The sequence below is a fragment of the Oculina patagonica genome, chromosome 7 (genome assembly GCF_052425735.1).
Source record: "Oculina patagonica isolate OP01 chromosome 7, crgOcupat, whole genome shotgun sequence".
Classification (NCBI taxonomy): Eukaryota; Metazoa; Cnidaria; class Anthozoa; order Scleractinia; family Oculinidae; genus Oculina; species Oculina patagonica.
In genome coordinates, this window is record NC_135764.1 from 6,436,952 (window position 1) to 6,461,901 (window position 24,950).

The 24,950-nt window shown below is 38.9% G+C and overlaps 1 protein-coding gene and 1 pseudogene across 2 annotated transcripts in view; both read left to right on the plus strand.

Annotated features, from left to right (window-relative positions):
- LOC144661416 (uncharacterized) overlaps positions 1-24,950 on the plus strand; it is a 59,375-nt gene that overhangs the window by 15,751 nt on the left and 18,674 nt on the right. The window lies entirely within an intron of this gene.
- Positions 1-24,950, plus strand: part of LOC144661433 (uncharacterized) — a 47,428-nt pseudogene that overhangs the window by 15,720 nt on the left and 6,758 nt on the right. Inside the window, exons 2-4 of the transcript XR_013572273.1 lie at positions 3,183-3,285; positions 3,484-4,715; positions 15,730-16,512. The product of XR_013572273.1 is annotated as an uncharacterized LOC144661433 (transcript). The remainder of the gene's footprint in view (positions 1-3,182; positions 3,286-3,483; positions 4,716-15,729; positions 16,513-24,950) is intronic.

Sequence of the window (24,950 nt, forward strand, 5' to 3'; positions counted from 1 at the left end):
GCTACCAACTGGTTGCTTGAGATATTGAGATATTTGCTTGAGATATTTGTCCTAGACCCAGAGATTTGAAAATTGGCAAAAGAAATTTCCTTTTAGCCCCATGTTTAATTATGCATGTACAACTCGGCGAGTCTTGTTTTGTTTGTGATTGTTGTCAATGTTGTTACTTGAGGGTCCACTATAAACCTTTAGAAAATTGAATCAGGTAAAAGTATTTGGCCTTTTTTACATGTCACGAATAATAACCAGAATGTTTTCACGTTCATGCAAAAATCAAAGTGATCCTTTTTATTTCCTTATTTTGCTCTTTACTTCACACTCTGGTGTTGCTACATGTACTTTGGAGCATTGTAACTTTCCCACTTTTGGAATTTATTCATAACCTTCATATGTCACTACCTTTTTTTTTGGGGGGGGGGGAGAGAGTTGTTACCTTAATAATTGTATGGTATAGTTATTTCCACCAAAAGTAGGGTGGGGATTATTATTTGAGAGAGATCTACTATTCAAGGGAGTATGGTACCCAATTGAACTAATTCAAGATTGGCATAAATATTGCTTTTTGAAAATCGCGAAAATTAAGTCCCGTTGAAAAAGTAACAATTATGTACCACAAAAGGAAGATTGTTAAAAGTAAAAATTACATTAAAGGGGCATTATCATGGCGATTTTGATGCATTTTCGCCATAACAGAGCTAAAATCATGCCTTAATAGTTTCACTTGTTCAAAAGATGCAGGGATGTCGCTAAGAAAACACTAAGCCGGCTCATCAACAAGCCCAGCTGGCTTTTCTGGCCTTGGCAGCTCTAAACCTTTACCTAAGTCTTTGTTTTCAGGTGAAATTTCAGCCGGTTAAATAAGCCGGCAGGCGGCCCTTAGCGACATCCCTGAAGATGTGCCTAGAACACCCAGGCCCGAGGGGGGGGGGGACTCGCATATGAAAGTGACGGGGATGCTCGTCATCTCGCTTAGGGGTGTAAATTTCGGATTTTTGGTCTCGCTTAGGGTGTTCCGGGCAAAACGTCCAAAACGCCAATATTTTTAGCCATAATGGTCTCGTTTAGGGTTACACACGAAGAAATATACAAATATAAAATCCATTCTTAGTTTTTTGGTATCTTTTAGGGGTCAAGAAAAGCTTGAGCCACACCCAGATTGGTCTCTTCTAGGGGTTCTTTTCAAAATTTCCGACGAGCATCCCCCTCCGTTTCATATGGGAGTCCCCCCCCCCGGGCACCCAGGTGAAGATATTACGTGAATATATCAAAGGAGAGCAAAATCAGGTTTTTAGTTTTTTTACGATTTATCCATGACACATGGGTAGAGTTTGAAAACGTCTGGCAGAAGTTTTCAATTTTTGATTGAAATCTTATGCCTGTATAACTCATGATAATACATCTTTTGTTACTTTAGTAGACTGGTATAGTCATTTTTAACAGAGCTCGACCATTATTTTAAGGTTTCCATTAATATAAATATTTCTTTTGACTTTGACTTTTCGGAGTGATTCTCGTTTAATGAAGACAATACTAAAAATGCTAAACACGCCCATTGAGATTTGTCATTTTGACCTTCCACAACATCTACTTCCCAGACTACAATCCGTTCAAATTCAGCAGCCCAAGTTGTTCTGCACTCTGCTAGGAAATTTTATGATTAAAGACTCAAGTGGTTTCCTTTCTGTTATCACATAGTACACAATATTCTTCTAAGCTCCCCCTCCACCCAGGCTTATAAGCATCGTTTTCAATTTGTTTAATAGTTTTTATTATAAATGCCAGTAGTTACAATATCTGCTAATTGGCGCTAAGTAGTGCTTTTTAAAATAATAGATTTGTAAAATAATGGTGATAACCATGGTGAAGGTCTGCATAAGATAAAACTAGTAGAAACACCTTGTTGCTGTTATCCTGTGTAGAAATTTAAACTTAACTGAGATTGATTTTCTGTGGAGAAGTAAAATAATAATAAAAAAATTCATTTGGTTTTGAGTTTTCTAACAATTGCGTTTGAAGAAAAAGTCTTTTAAGACTTTCTTAATAGCATCTATAAGGCTGTAGTAAGTGAGAAGGTTAACGCTTACAGATTTTCTTATCAAATTCGTCAAAGTTTATGAAATGTTTGATACTAACTATTTATTTTTTGATACCATTTTTTGCAGGAAAAAATCTTTCAATCTTTGTATCAGAACTGAACAAAATTATCATTAAAAAATGTTGTGGTTAATCATCGTGGTAGAGTACAATAATAATAAAGTATTTTCCGTTTGTCTCACGACGTAGTGTCACTTGTGATGTAGATCGCGACGTTTCGACTGCACTCTGCTTGTCTTCATCAGGCGATAAGGTCGACTGGTCGGGTGTAGCCTTACACAGGACACTACCCGCTTTGGAATGAGGTAAAGTTTATTGATCGTGAACCACACTGGTACACACGCAGGGTCAAAGAGGCAATTCAGATAAGACTTCACCCTAAAAATATCAACAGGGATAGTGGAATTGAAATTCCCGAAGCATGGATGCCCACGATAAAAAAACACAACACCAGGAGAGCTGAACGACAGCGGACCCCTTAGGGAACAACAGCACACCGGAACAGCGAGGATCGAAATGCACCAATCACAGCTGTTGAAAACCAACCAATCACAGCTCAGCAGCGTGCTTTATAAGGTTACATCCGACCACTCGACCTTATCGCCTGATGAAGACTAGCAGTGTGCAGTCGAAACGTCGCGATCTACATCACAAGTGACACTATGTCGTGAGACAAACGGAAAATACTTTATTATTAAAATTATCATTTCTAAAGGACTTTTATCGCTTTTCAGGCTATATGATAATTGAATCGCGCCATAATTATTTCTAAAACCTCTTTGGTGAAAGTGTCAGTTATTTTGATATTATTTTTAAAATCGACCATTTTCAAAATAGCATGTAAAGAGAATTTTTTTGCCACGCTGGGGTCCCAAAGCATTGTCCATAAAAACTCCATTTTGCGAAGTTACCTTTGTCTACACAAGACAACGTGGGCTAATCTAAAATTAATAACTCGAAAGTTGTCTATTTTGCGTACAAAATGCAATACTTATCGACACCTCCCAACAAAAAGAAAATGTAAAACATTTCTTTGGATGATCCTTAACTGTTTGCTTTTTGTTTTTGTTTTCCAGAAGCTGTTCCAGTTTTAAGGGTTGGCCGGTTTTCCTCTACGAGTCCTCATTTAATACTCCGTCAATTCACAGTTTAACAGTGCTACAAAACCACACACTGTAAAAGCAATATAGAGTGAGTGTTGAACCAGTATAAATATTGGATTGTTTATCTTCATCAAGTATTCCTTTCTAAAATGTAACGTATGATAGGAGTTTTATATGCAATCTGCAATGGCTTATTTCTTTTACCTTGGCGACGAAACGTTTCAGTATGACATTGAGGTCATTTAGACATGTCAATTTACTAAATACCATTTTCATTGCATTACAGGAAACGAAGTTTTCTCGCACCAAAGTTTTCACTATCGCATGATGCGTGGAAAGAAAGCTCAGGGAAACATGTCGATAAAACAAATGATCCAAATTCAACAACGAGAAGATCTGCACAAAGAAAAGAAGTCTCATATTTGCGAACAGTGTGGCAAGTGTTTCAGCCAAGCAGGAAACCTCCAGCGGGGGACATAAACGAATACACACAGGAGAGAAGCCATTTACATGTAAACAGTGTGGCAAGTGCTTTAGGCAAGCAGGAACTCTCCAACAACATCAGAGAATACACACAGGAGAGAAGCCATTTACATGTAAACAGTGTGGCAAGTGTTTCAGCAAAGCTGGAAATCTCCAGAAACATAAAAGAATACACACAGGAGAGAAGCCATTTACATGCAAACAGTGTAGCAAGTGTTTCAGCACAGCTGGAAATCTCCAGCAACATAAAAGAATACACACAGGAGAGAAGCCATTTACATGCAAACAGTGTAGCAAGTGTTTCAGCACAGCTGGAAATCTCCAGCAACATAAAAGAATACACACAGGAGACAAGCCGTTTACATGCAAACAGTGTGGCAAGTCTTTCAGCATAGCAGGAAATCTCCAGCAACATAAAAGAATACACACAGGAGAGAAGCCATTTACATGCAAACAGTGTAGCAAGTGTTTCAGCACAGCTGGAAATCTCCAGCAACATAAACGAATACACACAGGAGAAAAGCCATTTACATGCAAACAGTGTGGCAAGTCTTTCAGCATAGCAGGAAATCTCCAGCGACATCAACAAATACACACAGCAGAGAAACCGTTTACGTGCAAACAGTGTGGCAAGTCTTTCAGCATAGCAGGAAATCTCCAGCGACATCAACAAATACACACAGCAGAGAAACCGTTTACGTGCAAACAGTGTGGCAAGTGTTTCCGCCACACAGCAACTCTCCAGCAACATAAACGAATACACACAGGAGAAAAGCCGTTTACATGCAAACAGTGTGGGAAGTGCTTCGACCGAGCATGGAATCTCCAGGAACATAAACGGATACACACAGAAGAGAAGCCATTTACGTGCAAACAGTGTGGAAAGTGTTTTCGCCATTCAACAACTCTCCGGCGACATAAACGAATACACACAGGGGAGAAATCGTTTGTGTGCAAACAGTGTGGCAAGTGTTTCAACCAATCAGGAAGTCTTCATCGACATCAAGGAGTACACACAGGAGAAAAGCCGTTTACATGCAAACAGTCTAGAAAGGGCTTCAGTCAAGCAGTCACAGGTCAACATGATGAAAGGTTACACGCTAGAGGAAAGCCTGGGCAGCTTGAGGCACAAAAGCAAACACATTCTCTTTCAGTGTCAGTTTCTGAGTGTGACAGCAATTCTCCTACAGATACATCCTCTTTACAGGTTCCCCGTCCAATTGACCAGGTTGAAACATACATCTGTTGGATTTGTCAGGAAGAATTAGGTAGTCATGCTTACCTTGTTGAACACTATGATAATCACATGAAATAAATTGATCGCCAATGAGAACCAATTTTTGTAAAATTATGCAAGTAGGGATGGCGAAGCCTTTCCTTTCTGCCGGCTTTTAGTTGGCACTACGTTTGGGCAACTGTCACTTTCAAATGGACAACATTTTTTAAAGTAGTGTGACAAATTGAACAAACTGTGGTGACGTCAGCAGCTCTAAAGAGTTCCTATAATGAATATTCAAGTATTGTTGATTTGTTATATATAATAAATCAACTGCAAGGTTGTTTTAAGGGTTTTATGTGCTTTAACTGTAAACTTGGAAATGCCTCATGGATATGGCATCAATCCAACATTTGTTACCAGTTCATTACATTTCCCTGGAGTTGGAAGAGATTGTTTTTGTCGTCGAGGATCGTAACTTTTGTGTGAAGTACACGTTATTTTAAGCAATTGCCGAGCGCGCTGCCTGGGGTTTTAGACTTGCACGGAAGTATGATAGAAGTTCCGTGGATTTTAAAACTTGTGTTAACATACGTTGAGTTAAAGGTTCCTTACTTATTAAGATCTACTTTAGAGCACGTTTAACAGATTGTAAACTGTTTAGTTGAATGGCTACAATCTTCGATTACACCCAATGACATTTATGGTGTCTTAACGTAGTAACTTTAATCTCTGTGGTTACTGTGTACAACGGCTAGCTTGTTTTGTAGGATATCAAGTTGATGTAATATAAAACTTTGCTGATTTTCCGTTGATTCAGTTTGTTTTAAGGCTTTTACACATTTGAATCAATGTTAGAGTTGTTATTGAGTATGTTGTCATTGTCTTCATTGTAAAATATTGAAATATTGTGTTGAAAAATAAAGATGATTGATAAGTTAATGTTTGTCGTGAAGTATGATCGTCCGGGTGAGAGTAGTTCTGAGAAGAACTGTTGTTGGTGACTGACGTTTCGACAACCTGAGCGGAAGTCATCTTCAGAGTCAAGTGAAAAGATGTTGTCAGTCGATGTTGTTATAAGTCTGGTCCGTTGATGTTAATTGGTCAGTTTAGCCGTGATGTTATTGGCTGTAAGACTCGTGTAAAGTTTGTCAACAGTAATTGGTCAGTTTCGATCCGTCTATTGTTAGTGTAATTAAGTCGTTCTGTTACGTCTATTGTTAGTCAAATTAAGTCGTTCTGTTGGCGGTCCGTTTGTCGGTTCTGTTTAAGTCGTGAACAAGTCGTTTGTAAGGTGCCGGTAGTTGTTGACATCTGTTTATAGGCGTTTGTTCTAAGTTTGTGTACCAGCTTTCCAGAGTCAGTCGTTGAAAATAGTTAGTACTGTAAGTTAAGCATTCAGCAGAGTCCCAGTCGATTTTGTGGTTAGTAAGTCGATGGTGTTCAGAAATGTGATTGTTGACATCACCATTTCTCGTCGCTCGTTTGTGTTCAGTCAGTCTCGTGGTTAGATTTCTACCGGTCTCTCCGATGTAGGAGGCCTGGCAGTCGGAGCATTTGATCTTATAAATCGCTCCCTGTCTGTGGTTAGGTTCGTCCCTGTCTTTAACGTTAGTTAGTAAATGTCGTAACGTAGTAATAGGTTTGTGAGCTACACGGATATTGTAGGGCTGTAGAATCCGCGCAATAGTCTCAGAAGTGCCCTTGATGTAGGGTAAAGTCGCTGTAGTAACAGATGTCGGGTTTCTGTCAGTTTCGGTAGTTTCAGTAGTTCGGTGAGTGTTTCGTCTAATAAAATCAGTGTTGTAGTTGTTCTTGTGGAAAACGGGTCAAGGTATTTGTTTTCGTCAGATGAACTTGTTTGTTTTTTTTTTTTTTTTTTTTTTTTTTTTTCGGTAGAAATCTAACCACGAGACTGACTGAACACAAACGAGCGACGAGAAATTGTGATGTCAACAATCACATTTCTGAACACCATCGACTTACTAACCACAAAATCGACTGGGACTCTGCTGAATGCTTAACTTACAGTACTAACTATTTTCAACGACTGACTCTGGAAAGCTGGTACACAAACTTAGAACAAACGCCTATAAACAGATGTCAACAACTACCGGCACCTTACAAACGACTTGTTCACGACTTAAACAGAACCGACAAACGGACCGCCAACAGAACGACTTAATTTGACTAACAATAGACGTAACAGAACGACTTAATTACACTAACAATAGACGGATCGAAACTGACCAATTACTGTTGACAAACTTTACACGAGTCTTACAGCCAATAACATCACGGCTAAACTGACCAATTAACATCAACGGACCAGACTTATAACAACATCGACTGACAACAACTTTTCACTTGACTCTGAAGATGACTTCCGCTCAGGTTGTCGAAACGTCAGTCACCAACAACAGTTCTTCTCAGAACTACTCTCACCCGGACGATCATACTTCACGACCTACTGATACTCCTGGGTTCAAACCATTTACTAAGTTAATGTTGGCCAGGTAGAATTGATTGACTGACTGACTGGTTGGTTGGTCTGTCAACCAATCGATTGACTGGTTGACCGATTGATTAATTGGTATGCTTTGGTTGACTGATATGAATGTTCTTCTTCGAGAAAAACAAAACATAACGTGGTACATTGAAAGAAAGGACATACACCTATTTCAGTTTACGTTGTCGGATAAAAAAGTTACAAGCCAACGCGACAAGACCGAGTGGTGATCTGAGTATTCCGTGGAATTGTGCATATCAGCGAAGAAGAATTCTTCAAGTTTGTATTTTTGTGCGTGAAGCTTGTGACCTTTATTCATAGCTTTTCTCCCACTGTTACGTGGCTTTGATTCTAGAAAATTTTCTCACATTCAGTGTGGCTAAAAGGGCCTTTTAGTTTTCTTAAGCTTTGAATGCTTTTAAGAATTTTTATAATTTCTTCTCTAATGTTAACATTTTTATATTGTAGATACTTTTATCATACCAGAGACCCTATGGATACCAGCCTCGTTGCCGAATAAGCTACCCTGGTTAAATAAAGTTTCTTACTTACATCCTGGTAAAAAATTAATAAAAAATAAACACTGTGTTTTAGAATAAAAACAAGCGATATAAATAAAGAACAACGTTTCGCTGTCTTCATGACAGCATTTTCAAGTTCAGTGTAAATGTTAAGTGCGATGGCTATTTATGAATATGATTTTATAATAGAGCGTGAAGAATGTAGTAAAGTATTTTGAATGTTATTAGAGGTACAGAAAAATTAGGAACGCATTGTTCTATGTGAAAAGTTTTGCACGGATAGAGTCAGATTTGAGTGTTAAGATCCGGTTTAAGTTCTCTAATGAAAAACATCTTATAAATGAGGCAGTCCAGTTTACTTTGACATTTCTTCAAGATCGAAAAGTGCTTCAGATCAAGGGTGTTAACTGCCTGGTTGTGTTTCTGCTCCAGATGTTTACCAATGGCTGATCGTTTATGCTCTTCAACGCGCTGGTGGAGATGTCGGCGCGTGTAGCCGACATAACCTGCATCGCACAGGTCACATTTATAGCTGTAAACAACGCATTGCTGGTTTTGGCTCGTGCAGCTTAACATCATGTTGGATTTACAGAAAAAACCAGCAATGCGTTGTTAACAGCTATAAATGTGAGCTGTGCGATGCAGGTTATGTCGGCTACACAAGCTTGTACAAACAGAAATCTGAGTCCCCGGCGGGATTCGAACCCATGACCTCCCAAGTAAAGGGCGGGCGGTCCATCAACTGAGCTACGGAGAAACTCCGAGCAAGGCCATGTATTTGTGTGACGTGTCACCTGCATACTGCTATGATCAGCAATGCCGAAAGCGTCATGTATGGTGATAAATGGAGACCGATTTCAGTCAGAGACATTACCTGCATGTCTGCAGTGCTACGTGATCAGTTCTTTCCCATAAGTCCATTCCCGATTTTACACTTCTCGAGTTTCTCGTTGGTGACGAGTAAAACTGGGCACTAGAATGTTGATATAAATGGCGGCGTCGTTGTTTGGAGCAGGGCACAGCTAATTCGGAATCGTCGAAGTTCGTGACACAAAGGTTTAACTTCTTTTAGTGAAGGTAAGACGAGCTTGTTACCACAAAGCTAAAGATAGAGCTAAATTTTAGAGTTCCGCGCAAGTTAATAATATGCCAGTGATAATGAGTCGCTCAACCGTCTTGATACACCATGCACGTTCAAAATCAAATCTCAGGGAAGTATTGGCGATAATTGCAAACCTGCAGACTCCAGTTTATAACCTGAACGATGCTCAAGTTAGATTGAATGGAGCAATTGCAGAATACCCCGCATCTCAAGCTACACAGACGGTGCAGCCAGCTACTCGGGCTACGCGTATACGCCGACAAAATTTATTCATAGCTCTCGAAGTTTACTAGGAAAGTGGCTACGCGTCTATGCAGTCGAAATTTATTCGTAGCTCTCGAAGTTTACTAAGAAAGTGGCTACGCGTCTACGCGGTCAAAATTTATTCGTAACTCTCGAAATTCACTCACGGTTCCCGAACGTTTGTCTGTCTTGTCTATGCCATCAAGCAAATAAAACTGAATTCACAATATTCTATTTATGTTTCATAATTGTGACGAACAACGAGAAACTACAAAGTTAATAACACAGTGAATTGTCAAAATAATTGTCAAAATCTTACCTTGTCCTGTTTCGTATAAAATGAATGTTGTTGATCGGCAATAGCTTTCGACTTTCGAGCAAGCTATTTTTAGTGTGCTTCCCTAACAAACAAATAAGAGTTAACCACAAGGAAACCAGAGTGGAACTCACCGCAAGCAAACCAGAGTGGAACTAATGGCAAGCAAACCGGAGTGGAACGAACTGCAAGCTTAAGCGAACCAGAGTAGAACTAACCGCAAGCAAACCGAAGTGGAACTAACGGCAAGCAAACTAAAGTGGACCTAACTGCAAGCAAACTGGAGTGGAACTAACCGCGAAATACACCCGACAAAAATGTAGTCAGCGATTAAAAAACATGTTGACGAGTGAGAAAATTATTCTTACGACTTTCGTTCCCAGTAGTAGCGTTTGATTGGATGGTCCGCGTAGCCATTTTCGGTGGCTACACGAAACAGCTTTAGTTGCGGGGTATTCTGCAGTTTAGCCGATTGATAACGCTCCAGATAGACTGTTTACTCTTAGCTGTCAAGAATGTATAGTAATGATAACACGCTATATACCGGTAATAAAGAGTCTGCAAGTCTGCAGCTTTTGCAGTCTGCATTTAGAAGATCTTTTGAAAAACCTGAAAATTGTCAAAGGAATTTTCTTATAGCCCCTTATTATATGGCTACAATAGTACGCGCGCTCTGATTGGCTGCTGAGCGGGCATTATTTTCTTGTAATGACCGGGCATTATGAAAAATTTTCTCCGCTCGGCGGTTTTTACATGGTTTTTTGAGTTGTGAGTAAAAGCTACTAGCGCAATTGATAGAACGACAATAAATACCGACAAAATGTAACTATCTTTTCAACAACTGAAAGAAAAATATTAGCATACCGATACTTTTTTAGTATGAGCGACGAAGAGAGCCACAGAGAGCGAGAGCGAGTTTCACCTCGGTGTTTTTTTAGATATTTCAGTTTGGAATGGCGCTAAAAGGCCATATAATAAATAACTTATTAACCTCGTCCGTTCGGTCATTACAGACCTCGGCCTTGATGTATTGACCTCGCTATCGCTCGGTCAATACATCAAGGCCTCGGTTTGAGATTCCCCTGAAATGACCTCACTCTCGGTTAATAAGTAGTATATATTTAATTATACAATAACATTCAACTCTGTGAATCGTGTTTTATTTGTGATTGTTGTCATTGCCACTTGAGGATCCTCTATATATTCCATTGCAAAATTGAATCAGGTTAAGATATTTGTTTATTAGACATCACAAATGATAACCAAAATGTTTTTTGCATTCATAAAAAAATCAAGGCAATCCCTGTCTAGACATGTCATGCTCAGAGGGCGTAAAACCGCACTAGTTTGATTTAACTTAGCGTAGCATATCATGTCCTTTGATCATGCACACAACAAAATAGCTGACAGAAGTTTTGTCTAAAACCCAACCACGGAGCTGAAAACAATGATGTACACTTACTAGACCGCTAAAAAAATATTAAAGGAAGTCATAGTTAACAAAATGATTCATGAATCATATCAAACTAGACATGTCATGACCAGATAGATCTTGAAACTGGGAATCACAAAAAAAATAATAGCTAAATCATGTTTCAGGAAATTAAACAGACCCAATCAGGCTTCCAAAAAAATGAATAGGAAACCCACTCACTTGTCTTATAACGGTCGGTGTAAATAAAAATGTAAGCTTGTAAATTGGGTATGGGACTGTTTGGATATCTTCCCTGTTCCCAAATATTAAAGATGCTGGGTCACAGGCATACATGAACATGGTGCGCAAAAATTCTTGAAAAATTGAGTAGCATTCTTTCACAATTGTTGAGGAGAACACTTATGATATTTTATCGCAACTATTGGAGGATCGCTACTTTCATGGGTCATAAGCTTTCAAATTTTATGAAATATTTCCACTGTAATGGGCCTAAGAGGGGTGGGTAGAATTATTCAAGGGATGCCTATTCAAGGAAGTATGTTAGCCAATATATATGTATGTGAATGAGACACATCAGAAATCATCCTCGGAGACCCAGGGGCAGTTAGTGGGGGCGCGGAAAAGTCTATACGGGTGGGAAAAAAAATCGGCGAAGAAAAGTCAAGAACGAAAAAAATAGCCCCTGGGGACATACTCTTACCGGACCAGTAAGAGTATGTCCCCAGGGGCTATTTTTTTCGTTCTTGACTTTTCTTCGCCGATTTTTTTTTTCCGCCCGTATAGACTTTTCCGCGCCCCCACTAACTGCCCCTGGGTCTCCGAGGATGATCAGAAATATGTTCTCACTGGTTGCTAAATACTGTTTAGTTGTTGTTTCTAATCCTTGGAACCATGGGCTGCCTTGGGGTGGACCCCTTGGGATGGCATTTATATCAAATGCATAAGTCAGCAGACCTAACAAGGATAGGGATAGGGTCAGGGTGCATTTTTGAGAACATCAAAAAGAGTTCTCTAGTACTTGTAATCTGTTTACTTGTTTCTGTTTGTTCTCTATTGATTGGCAGTATGGCATTCGTCTGTGTAATTAAAATTACACAGACTAATGTCATTAAATTAAAATGTAATTTTGTTATTTAACATCAGGCCACATATTTATACAGTTCTTTTTAGTTAATTTCAGCAACATCTATAACCTTGCAATCAAATATTTATAACCCAGGGCCCTGACTGCTCTCAGCTTAATCCCTGGGTGAGAGACCAAGAGACCTGTTCGGTTTTTGAGTTGAAGGCAGGAGACAAATGACTTTTCAGGCTACTGGCTGTTCAAAATACAATTGAGACAGTTCTAGATTGGCATTGATATTGATTTAAATTAGTTTGCTATTTTTCGGTTATTCTTTCTGCTTACAAAAAACCCCCACCTAATAACAAGAACCCTCAAGGGAACTGAAAAACAGTTCAAGTTATTATTTAGAGTTCTAGTTATCAAATGTGGCATCTCGGAGAGGAAAATAAATCTCAATTATTGTTTTTGTATAACCCACATATGACGCCGGGTCTGGGAATCAAACCTGGACCACATTGGTGGGAGGCAAGCGCTCTCACCACTGCACCATCCCTGCTCCCCTAAATGTCGAAATGTCACAAGGCTGTGTTAAATTGTTTCTAGGAAGTAGACCTCTTTAGCTTTGTTTGTTTGGTGTCCCATTTCACTCCGCATGATGTTACTCTTGAGAATAGTGTCTTTCAAAATGAAATAAATACTTGCACAGAAATGAATGAATAATTTCCAGATGGACAAAGGAACAATTCTCTGGAAAGCATCACAAGATCTGAAATGGGCAATTTACATATGTAGCTAAAGAGGTCTATTTCTTTAAAACTGAAAGAGACTGCTCACTGACAATAATTGATACTGTTCATACAAACTTGTTCAAAAAGTTTGTCTTGAAATCACAAACTGTGCTGATGTAATTTCATAAGCTGATGTGAAACCATGTACAGTGACTCTATGCTCAATTCATTGATTTACGAACACGTCTTTTTCAAGACCATTTTCCGGCTTTTCAGTTCAATAGAATATGCTTATAAAGCTGAGTTTAAGGAGGGTTCTGAAGGGGAAATATAAAATCCCATTTCTCATCCTATTGTGTTCTCAAGTATTCAAATCCCAGTCCCAGTTCTAGTTTATTTGTTTGTGATTCCCAGTCCCAGTGACCCAAATCATATTTTCTAGTGAACATTTTCCCAAATCCCAGTTCCCATTCTACCCCTTCAGGTCCCCCTTTTACTTTGCAAGGTTCATTCATGTGAATTGCCTTGAAGTGAAACATAATTTTGTTAGAGTTTGATTTTGTTCATAGAGTAAGACCAATATCTTCAGCTTATATTATAATACTGGCATCATTTTTATGTCAAAATCTTTAGGAGCACATCAAATAATTTTTCAAGTCTTGTTTATCACCAAAGAAATATTGTCAAAATGAACAGTACCGTATTTTCTCGATTAAACGCCGGCCTCGTATAAACGCCGGGTCAAAATTGCTGGTTTTTAGATAAACGCCGTGGGCGTTTGTTCGAGGTCCCAGCGTTTATTTGAGGTCAAGCTAACAAGTAAATATATTCTGTTTGCCACAAATCTTGACTGCAATATAAACTATTCAATCCGTTATAACAGTGTAATAATGTACCCTTGGGTAATAATCACCTTTGGATACCTAGGGACAGTTTTTCGAGGAAGAACGAAGAGAAAAATCGTCCCGCCTTGACAAAATGCCCCTTGGTCTCAAAGATCGGTAACAATAAATCAATCTGAGAAATTGGCAGAAAATTGCAGTCCTTTAATAAACGCCAGGCCCCGATTAAACGCCGGCTTCAAATAAACGCCGGGTTTACCAAGCCAAGTTTGAAATAAACGCCGGGGGCGTTTAATTGAGAAAATACGGTACATAATAAGTGTTAAAATTGTTAAACATGCCATTCGAGATTTGACATTATGGCCTTCCACAACATCTACTTTCTAGACTACAATCTGTTTAAAATACAGCAGCCCAAGTTGTTCTGCGCATACATTACTAGAAATTGTATCATGTAAAATTTAGCTCAACTGGTTTCCTGTTTGCTATGACATATTACACAATATTCTCCAACTAATTTTAAAGCACTTAACAAGCTGCATGTTGCTACATCGGAAACTACATGTGTACATGTAACTGCATTACCAAACATTTTCATGTTTGCTAAGATTATCTTGTTAGTTGAAAATTTGTGGAATCATGCTACACTGTACAGTTATGTAGCTATATGCCTTTTTTTGCATTACGTGCCTATGATACTAGCCAATACCATTGAGTGTCAAGATTTATGCGAGGCCACCATGCTTGTGAGACAACTATGTTTTTCTCTACTGTTGACTCTGAAGACCAATCTAACTAGTTGAAAACAGCAAATGACACTGCAGCACCGTGTTAGGGTCCTTACTTACACAACAAAATTCAAACATTAAGTCTGATGTACCATAAAATGCCGTTAATAACGCCGCCACCAAACCCCCCCCCCCCCCAAAAAAAAAAAAAAAAAAAAAAAAAAAAACCCACCACCACCACCACCGGCTTATAAAAATCCTTTTTAATTTTTGTTAATAGTCTTTTATTATAAATGCCAGCAGTTACAGTATCTGCTAATTGGAACTACAGTGGTTATTACAATAACACATTTGTAAATAGCGGTGATAACCATGGTGAAGGTCCGCACAAGTCCTTTAAAAACTTATTTGATAGCAAAACTAATACATCATTGACGGTCTTACATGCATTACAATAACACACACCTTGTTGCTGTTAACCTGTGTAGAAATTTAAGCTTACAATTCTCCAAGTTTGGTAGCTATTGTGCAAATTAGTGGCAGAAGCATTAAAAACGGCTTAAAAATTAATTTTGAGTTTTGACCGCTTCTCAGGCTATCCTGATAATCAGTGAAACGCTATATATATTTGTAGAACCTCTGGCAAAAGTGTGAGTTACATCGAAATTAAATGAGCATAAAAAAGCAATTTCCCACCCTGGGGTCCTAAAGCATTTCCACTTTGAGTGGTTACCGATGTAACAACGTATAAATAAATCAACGTGGGCTATTCCAAAATTAATAACTGGGAATTTTCTATTTTGACCCCCTCCAGACAAACAGGAAACATGATACATTTCTTTGAATGATCCTTAACTGTTTGTTTCTTATTTTTGTTTACCAGGAGCAATTCGCAAGTTTTGATGGCTGGCCCGCATTACTTCTACGAGCCCTCATTTAGTACTGGGTCAGTTCATAGTTTAACAGTGCTACAAACCACAGCGTCTAAAAGTAACACAAAGTGAGTGTTACACCACTTTGAATATGAGATTGTTTATCTTCACGCGGATTTTGTGTTCAAGTATTCCTTTCCAAAATGAAACGTATGATAGAAAGTTTGTATGCAATCTACAATGGCTTCTTTTCATTTACCTTGGCGACGAAACGTATCATTTTGAGGTCAGTGTGACATGTCTTAATTACTAAATACCATTTCCATTACGTTACAGGAAACATAGTTCCCTTGCACCAAAGTATTCACTATCGCGTGATGCATGGGAAGAAAGCTCAGGGAAACAGACATCTAGCCAAATAAACCAAAGCCAACAAGGAGAAAACCTGCACAGAGGAAAGAAGTTTCAAACATGCCAACAGTGTGGCAAGTGCTTCAGCCAATCAGGAACTCTCCAGCGACATATGCGAACACACACACGAGAGAAGCCATTTAACTGCGAACAGTGTGGCAAGTGTTTCTGCCGATCAGGACATCTGCAGCGACATAAACGAAGACACCCCGCAGAAAAGCCACTTATTTGCAAACAATGTGGCAAGTGTTTCAGCGAGGCAAGAAATCTCCAGCAACATATTCCAATACACACAGGAGAGAAGCTGTTTACATGCAACCAGTGTGGCAAGTGTTTCAAACACTCACGGCATCTCGAGGAACATAAGCGAATACACACAGGAGAAAAGCCATTTAGGTGTAATGGATGTGGCAAGTGCTTTAGCAAAGCAGGAAATCTCCAGCGACATAAACGTATCCACACAGGAGAGAAGCCATTTACGTGCAAACAGTGTGGAAAGTGCTTCGGCCGAGCAGAAACTCTCCAGCGACATAAACGAATACACACAGGAGAGAAGCCGTTTGCGTGCAAACAGTGTGGCAAGTGTTTTAGGCAAGCAGGTCATCTCCAGGAACATAAACGAATACACACAGGAGAGAAGCCGTTTAGATGCAAACAGTGTGGCAAGTGTTTCAGCCAAGCAGGAACTCTCCAGGAACATAAACGAATACACACAGGAGAAAAGCCGTTTACATGCAAAGAGTGTGGCAAGTGTTTCAACCACTCAGGGAAGCTCCAGCAACATAAACGAATACACACGGGAGAGAAGCCGTTTAAATGCAAACAGTGTGATAAGTGCTTCAGGCAAGCAGGCGTACTCCAGCGCCATAACAAGATACACGCAAGACGGAAGCCTGGGCAGCTTGAGGCACAAAAGCTAACACACTGTCGCTTAGTGTCTATCTCTGAGTGTGACGGCATATTTCCTACAGATACGTCCTCTTTACAGTTTCCCAGTCCCACTGACCAGGTTGAAACATACTGCTGTTGGATTTGCCAGGACGAATTAAGTAGTCATGCTTTCCTTGTTGAGCACTATGATAATCATATGAAATTAATAGAATTCCGTTAGTAACGAAGACCTCGTTACCCGTTTTAGCAGCTTTCAGGTGGCACTTTGTTTGGACAGTCATTATTTTCTGGTAGACAAGTAGTGACAAATTCGGATCCTTTGTCATTCGCCTCTATCACAATGAAGCTGGCACAAAGGTTGCCCATTGCCTCAATGTTTACGAAAGCAACGCGTTAAGGAGGCTCGATGTAGTTTTTGATTATTATGGTGTATTTTGACAAAAATCGAACATTGGCTTCCTAGATAATATTAATTTTCAAAACAGCTACCCTTCGGCTAAAAAAAACTACATCGAGCCTCCTTAAAACAGAGGATATTTTGTCGAATTTTACCTGAATTGAGCAAACGTTTCTTCCTGGATTTTGTAGAACGATCGTACCTTGTAAGACAATGGGAGATCATTCGCTTGTGTTCGGGGCTCGAACCAAACGGAAATATTGTCAATGAAAGAAATCGTTGAAACAGACTACAGCCGTACTTGAAGGATTATGCGTGCACAGTTTCACGTCTGAATAACGTTTCGCTATCGAACAGAATCATGATGAAATAAAACAGAAGATGTAAGGTTCATTTTGTGGAAAGTTGAGCATGTAAAACGTTGGTCTGAAATAATCTATCGAGTCACGAGTGTGCCGAGTGTGTTCATTGCGTGCGACGAGTAGTGATCGGTGTTTTTAATAAGAAGGAAAGTACATCATTTTTAACGGATTTTTAAAAGCGTATAGCGTAGGGTAAAATACGTTTGTCGTGACATAACTGCGCTTTATACACTGGGGAAATCTCGCTGTAAATAGCCGAGTTTTACATCGCATGGAGATATCTAAACATTGCAAGTTGTTTAATATTTTTAGAAACAATCCTCTGTGAATAATCTTCATTCACCATGGATCGAAGCTGGAAACGTCCTGAACATTGCAGCCGCTTGCAACTGCTCCTTTAAAAAAATATTGTCAGTTTAGTGTTTGCAAAATATCTACTTGAATCCTTCTTCTGGTCAAATCTCAAACTCGCTCTGAGTACCTCCACTTCCCATGGTCCAAAACCTTTCCTTCCAAGCCCCTTACAAGACATGTACAACTTTTGCAGTAAATCAAGGCCCGCACTCTCTAACCTGTGGTTACCACTAGTTTGATAATTAATCACAAGGCAATCAATTTCAAGGCGATCATTTCATTGTTGTGTTTTCTCTGTATCACCTCCCATCTCCATCAATTTTTAGATTCCAATGTATGTGATTTACTTTTCAGCGTTCGTCTTCTCATATTTTCTCGATTAAACGCCGGGCCCCGCATAAACGCCGGGTCTCCAAGGTAGAATGGTAAGTAAGCCTTTTAGGCATTTATGCGAGGTGTAATATGCTTTAGGTATGATGGCAAGATACATTCATGTCACAAATAATGATTATAAACCCTTGCTTAAAAACATTTTGCTCGAATAAACTGCACCATTCAAATAAACGCCGGATCCACAGAGCCAAGTTTGAAATAAACGCCGGGGACGTTTAATTGAGAAAATACGGTAGTTTGGTGTATCATTAAACACTCCGAAAACCATTGGGTTAAAATTTAAATACTGTTTGTTATTTTTTTTTACAATCTACACTACTGAAAAATTGTACTGACAAGGGTTGCTACCTACATACATACATACATACAAACACACACACACACACACACACACGCACACGCACACGCACACATACATACATATATATATATATATATACATACATACATACATAATACATACATACATACATACATACATACATACATACATACATACATACATCATATATTTGATAACGCAGGTCGGAATAAGGCAGCATAAAGCTGATGTGGACCTGCGGTTAATTAAAGTTTACAAAATAGATATGAAAAAATCTTTAAAAAATCTTAACCTAATAAACCTAATAATTACAAAAGAAAATGTATAAAATTTTTAAAATATGGTAAAGAATAAAATTCCTAAAAATATTCATAATTTGATAAATCCTTAGTGTATATTATTGCTGATTGATTGAAAGAAATTTTGTCAATATATGTAGAAAGATAACGAAGTTTGTTTTTAAATCTATTATGGTCTTCTATGGATTTAACTGATTGTGGTAAAGAGTTCCAAGCCATTGCAGATCTGTGTTTGAACGACAGTTTACCAACATTACAGTTCGGTCTGTCCGGAGTAAGTTTAAGGTTGTCTCTCATATTGCGTAAATTAGGACTTTTTTTGATGATTGTTACAACTTGTTCAGGGCAAATCCCATAGTAAGCTTTATGTGTCAGACAGAGAAGCCTCTTCTTGTAGAAATAACTCATTGATTTCCAAGAAATAACTTATTGATTTCCAAGAGGGTGGTAACATGTCAGTACAAAAGATTGACACTGAAAGTCGTCTCGAAGGAAAAGTAAATTTATTGTGAAGTTGAAGATACTTCTCACCCCAAATAGCAAGAAAAATTAAACCTTACTTTGCTGAGCTTGGCTATTAAATAATGTAGTTTACAACAACCAAGATATCTAGATTATTCACAGCCCTATATTTTTTCGTATTTTCCTTTGATCGTTGAACGCGGATAAAAAATCGCGAGAGAACTACATGTACAGATCAGCGCAAAGTCGTCCCGTGCCTCCACCCCCTCGTGCTTCGTTCTCGCGTTCATTTCGCTCGCTGTTCCTCTGACGTTCTTTTCCACTGTAAAACAAAAAGGCTGTGGACAATCTAAAGATAGTTTCATTACCTATCGAGCGTGAACAGTGAACAAACAGAAATCTGAGTCCACGATGGTATTCGAACCCATGACCTCCCAAACAAAGGGCGGGCTCTCCATCCACTGAGCTACGGAGAAAAAAACTCCGAGCATACTGCTACGATCAGAAATGCCGAACGCATAGTGTGTGATGATAGTTGGAGACCGATTTCAATCAGAGACATTACGTGGATCTCTGTTTGGCTACGTCATCAGTTTTTTTCCACAAGTCCATTCCTCATTTTTAATTTCTTCAGTTTCTCGTCTGTGACGAGTAAAACTGGGCACTAGAGTGTTGATAATGGCGGCCTCGGCGGAGTTGTTTAGAGCAGGGCACAGTTTGGAGTTATTTACGTTGGTGACATAAAGGTTCAACTTCTTTAAGTAAAGGTAAGACGAACTTGTGACCACAAAGCTAAAGATAGTGCTGAACTGTGGAATACGACACAGAGTACGATGATTTATGCTGTGTTTACACTTAAGCGTTTTACCGAAGTATTGGAGTTTACTTCCCTAGGGAGATATTTTGCGTGTGTAAACGCCAACTGATACCATGGTAAACGCCGCCCGAGACAATAGAAAGTTAACCAAGGTAAAAATTCGGTTAACCCTGTGATCAGGCATGGGTATGGGTCGCACTTGGAAAAGTTTTGCCAGAATTTGTTTACTTTGCGGTGAAAATCTGTCATCAGGGCGCTTTGCGTAGTGCGACCCTAGGTTTTCCAGTTGGCAAAAACTTTGCAAATCGGCAAAAACATCAAAGACGCCGTAGTGCTTGGGTGGGGCAGGCAGATTTTCGAAAACTCGAGCTAAACAATAGGAATCACAGCGGTAACTGTCAACGCTTGTCAGTGAAACATAAAACACGTTCGATATGAACAAGCACGGCAATATTCAGTCCGCGGCTCCGCGCTCTTTATGAAGAGACTTGCTTGTTATTATAATTATTCGCAATTTCAAGGGTGTTTTCGGCAATAGCGTCGAATACCCACAATACATATTTTTTTGTATTCCAGCCGAGCACTTCACGGGAGAGTTCTCTACAAGGAAACACTGCAAGCGAGCGCTATGCAGTCTTGGCAGGCAGTTTTAAAAAACCGTCATTTCATTCGTTTGCCCATTCCCCATACATCAAACGTGCAAAAAAAAACAACAAACAAACTGGTGCTGGTTCCGTTAAGCTGAATAATAAGAAGGAGAATCACCGTATTTATGATCACTGCTTCACCGTTCCTTTCGCTTCACCTGATTGCGATATGTCTTCTAAAATCATCAGGTTAGACATGTGTTTTTTTTTTCTAACTTCTATGACAGTTGCCTCTCACAAGTGCGACCCTGCTTAGTTTGACAAAAGTTTTCCTTTCCGGTTTTGGTTTCAAAATTTTGCGGTTTTTTAGCCGGCAAAGATGAAAACTTTTCCTAAGTGCGACCCATACCATGGTTTAGGTCGGTAACCAAGGTCGAGATGACGGATATATTCGCTAACGCTTGCGGTCGCATAGTATTTCACATATTTCCCTGGTCTCCAGGTTGCGTCAGTGTCATTTGATCACGTTTTCGCGACATCGTTTCCAGGTTTGTATTTGATCTACCTATCAATCCGGTGTTCTTCTTTGCCAAATCCGGACCAACCACTCAGACAGTGTAATCGAACGTATCTCTAGATATTCTGATATTTTTTTCTTTCCACCAATCTTCAACGAAATTTCTGTGTAAAAGGCTCCGTAAAAACTAAAATCTTAAATTAAGTAGTTCTGAGGTAAGAGGTTTCTTTTATCTTAATGTAAGTTTTAAAATCATCTTAATGTAAGACAAAATCGTCTCAATGTAAGATGAGTATTCCTTAAATGAAGAGTTCTGAGGTAAGATACATTTTCGTCTTAAATTAAGATTTAAACCATCTTTGTATAAGATGTTTTTGTCTCTAATATTAAGGTGGATCCTTCTTAACACGCAAACGACGGTTATTTTTTAAATAAGACTTTTTCAAAAATATAACCGTCACTTGTATTCGCAAGCGCGTTCGGAGAATATACTTGAATTGAAGTTTACCTTATTTTACAGCCCAAGAGAAACGAGAACACTACAAATGTAAAGCAAAAACACTTAATTTAATTCAGTCATTAAAAAACATACAAACAAGGATAAATGAAAAGAATTCACATAAGAATTTATAATAAGCTTAAGTTAAGTCTTAGCTGTTATCGGCGGATCCAACGTTGTGTTACGGAGTCAATGAATTCGTTGAATGCACCGCTTCTTCAGCTCAGTCAGCTTGAATTCTTCATGCAGTCATCTATTCAATTCAACTCCAGACATTTTCTTACTGCCCAAATTCCTTCACAGTGATATTCTGCAGGTGTCTTTTGCTATACTCGCAGTCCTCACAGTTAGCCATCTTTAGCCGCCGTTCAGTTTCCATGAGTTTCGTTGCTAATGAAAAAAGCCACTTCTTCCAGTTGTTAAAAAATTATGCAATTAAAGAAACCTTCAGGGTATCCTTTGTCAAGTTTCGAGTCGAAGTTTAAGAAGTTTATATACGTGTAGCTCCATTCCATGTTCGCAGCTTGGAAGTTCGTACGTAAGTCATGAAACTGTAACGCGTTGGTCTTTTCGCCAACCTCGTCCCCAGTGTCCTCTCGGTGGCGAAATCGTATCGTTGTTGATTGTAAGAAGCTGTACGTCTTAAATAAGATGCTACCAACTTAAAAAGTTCCAAGCATCTTAAAAATACGTTTAAGTTTAAAAATCATCTTAAAATAATATTCTCTTTCTCAAATTAGGACAGGAGTGTCTTAGGTAAGAAGGACAAAATCTTAAGTAAGATGACTACGTCTTGCTCTAAGACGTGTACACCATCTTGAAGCAAGACGTTTTTACTTCTTACGATTTGGTAAGACTCTGTCAGTCTTAAATTAAGAGGAACAGAATGGCTTCAATTTAGTTTAAGATGGATTTGTCTTACTGCAAAAGAGCAAAGTCTTATAATAAGATGGAACTCATCTTATCTTTAGAGGGACTTTATCTTACTTAAGACGACTTAAATCTTAGTGTAAGATTTTAGTTTTTACGGAGGGGATTTAAACCAGAATCTCGCACGTTCGCACGTTCGCATGATCTCGCACGTTCAGCGCGCATTGTCTTTTGAAACAAAATCAATTGCTTTTGTCTCGACTCCTTGAAGTACAGCTGTACTGCAAAAGTAAGCCGCTGAAATATTGTGACCTGAGTTCGCAGCTCAAAAATAATAAAATAAAACGCGAGGACTACAAGAGCCACAGCTTTTCTTTTTCTTTGGCCGCCAATTTGATTTGATCGTTATCATGATTGATGACAGAATTACCTCGTTTATTTATGCCAGTATAAACACTGTACAAATGTACCAAGGTTTAGTCAGTAAACGTAATGCTGAAGTGTAAACACAGCATTGGTTGTTACATGATGCATGTTCAAATCTCAGGGAAATATTGGCGATCATTGCAAACCTGCAGACGCCAGTTTATAGCCTAAATACCGCTCTAGCTGGATTAAATAACGCTCTGGAAAAACTGTTTACACTTAGCTGTCAATAATATATGGTTATGGTAACACGTTATATAACAAAGAGTCTGAAAGTGTGGGGTTTTGCAGTCTGCATTTAAACTTAATTCGCTGCACACCACGTTCTACCACAGGTACCCCAAGCTCGTGTGACCTTTGTGTGACCTTTGTTCAGCGTTGTGTGAGTGTTGTAATTTGAGTGTCACAGCGACCATTGCGTAACGTCGAAATTATAAGGATTTGTATGGAAAAAGAGATTCTTATTTCAGTTCAAAAATGCAAATGGAAAAATTACCTACCTGAACTCCTCTGTCTGGTGACTAGTCTCCTGTGTGTCTTGTGTCATTTTTGGAGCGATTTAGCATGATTCCAGTGAGTTTTAGATCCATTGCTTTTCTCCTAATATATCCTATAGAAAGAAAAGCAATGAACTAAAACTCACTGGAATCAGGATTAATCGCTCCAAGAACCACATAGGAGCAAGGTTGGAAACTAAAATTTTGGAGCACTCGCCAACTTGGAGAGTGACCTTCAAATTACACTCGCCCAGATCAGTTTTCACTCGCCCAGTCTCCTCCATTTAAAAAGGAAAATTTAGCCCTCCCTCCCCCACAATAAACTACTGAATTTTTTAACATGTTTGATATTCACCGTGTCACCGTGGCGGTCGCAATACAGACTGTAATCTAATTCTTCAGTAAAAAATCGCCAAAAATAGACCTTACTCCACTATTAAAACACGAGCACACTTATATTACTTCAAAAGTAGAAACTCCGTTTTATTTGATACTTATTCCCAAGTTCCTGAAGTTTGCCAGCAGTGCTCGAAATTAGGGGTTGTCTGGTTGTCCGAGACAACTGAAAGTGCGTTTGGGCAACCAGTTTTTTAGAAAATTTAAGGTACGTTTGCCCGAGAAAAAACTGCCGGACAACCCAAGAACTTACATTACCGTGATCACCCAACAGAATAAACCAAAGAAGTTTATATAATTTTAAAACACTAATTTAGCTCTCTTCTAAGCGATGGAATCCACCACAATTCTTAAAAAATGGAAATCAAAGACCTGTTGAAACAGTTAATTGGATGTTTGTCAAGTTCAGTAAGCCAGGATAAGCTTGCCGTGTCGTCTTCTATAAAACACATACAGGCCTCATCAAAATAATGGTGCACGTGTGTTGAAAGTGACTAATTCTATTTCCCCATCAGCCAAGGTTGTTATGCATGACTTCAAAATTCACAATATTTTGGCGCTTTTGAATGCTTTTTTTTTCGCCTTCATCTTGATTGAAATTCAATTCTGAGCAAAGTTTAAGGTCATTGCCCTGTATTGCATTGCGCATCCATACTGCGCATAATTTTATGCGTAATAAGCGCGCGCAAGCGCGCGCACATAAACAAAATGGCGGCTTTTTCTATGTGGCTTAGCCCGCGAGAGAAGTTAATTGTCGCTTTCTCGTAAACGAGTCTGGTGACCTATCAATTTTTTTCTCATATTTTGGGTGTAGTGATCAAATTCTTTCTGTAAAATGAAAACAGATCAATTCTTGTGTTTGAAAAATAAATTATCGCTAAAAACGTGTACTTTGCTAGTACTCGCAGAGGAATTTTAAAGGAATTATATGGAATATACAAGGTCTTCCTGCTACTAAACGAATCTGGTGACCCCCCTTTTTTATTTCAAAATTTAAGTTCCCTTAACGTAATAAACCAGTAGACGAAGTTTGGTTAAAAAATTGTGTTCAGTTCTATTTCAGGGCAATGACCTTAATTCAAGTTTCTTTTATATTTCAATCTATAGTTCAGAATTTTTGGCTTTATATGCAAACAGATTTGTGACCCATGCATAATCTGAGAAACATCTTGTCTGGCTGTTGTCTGGTAAT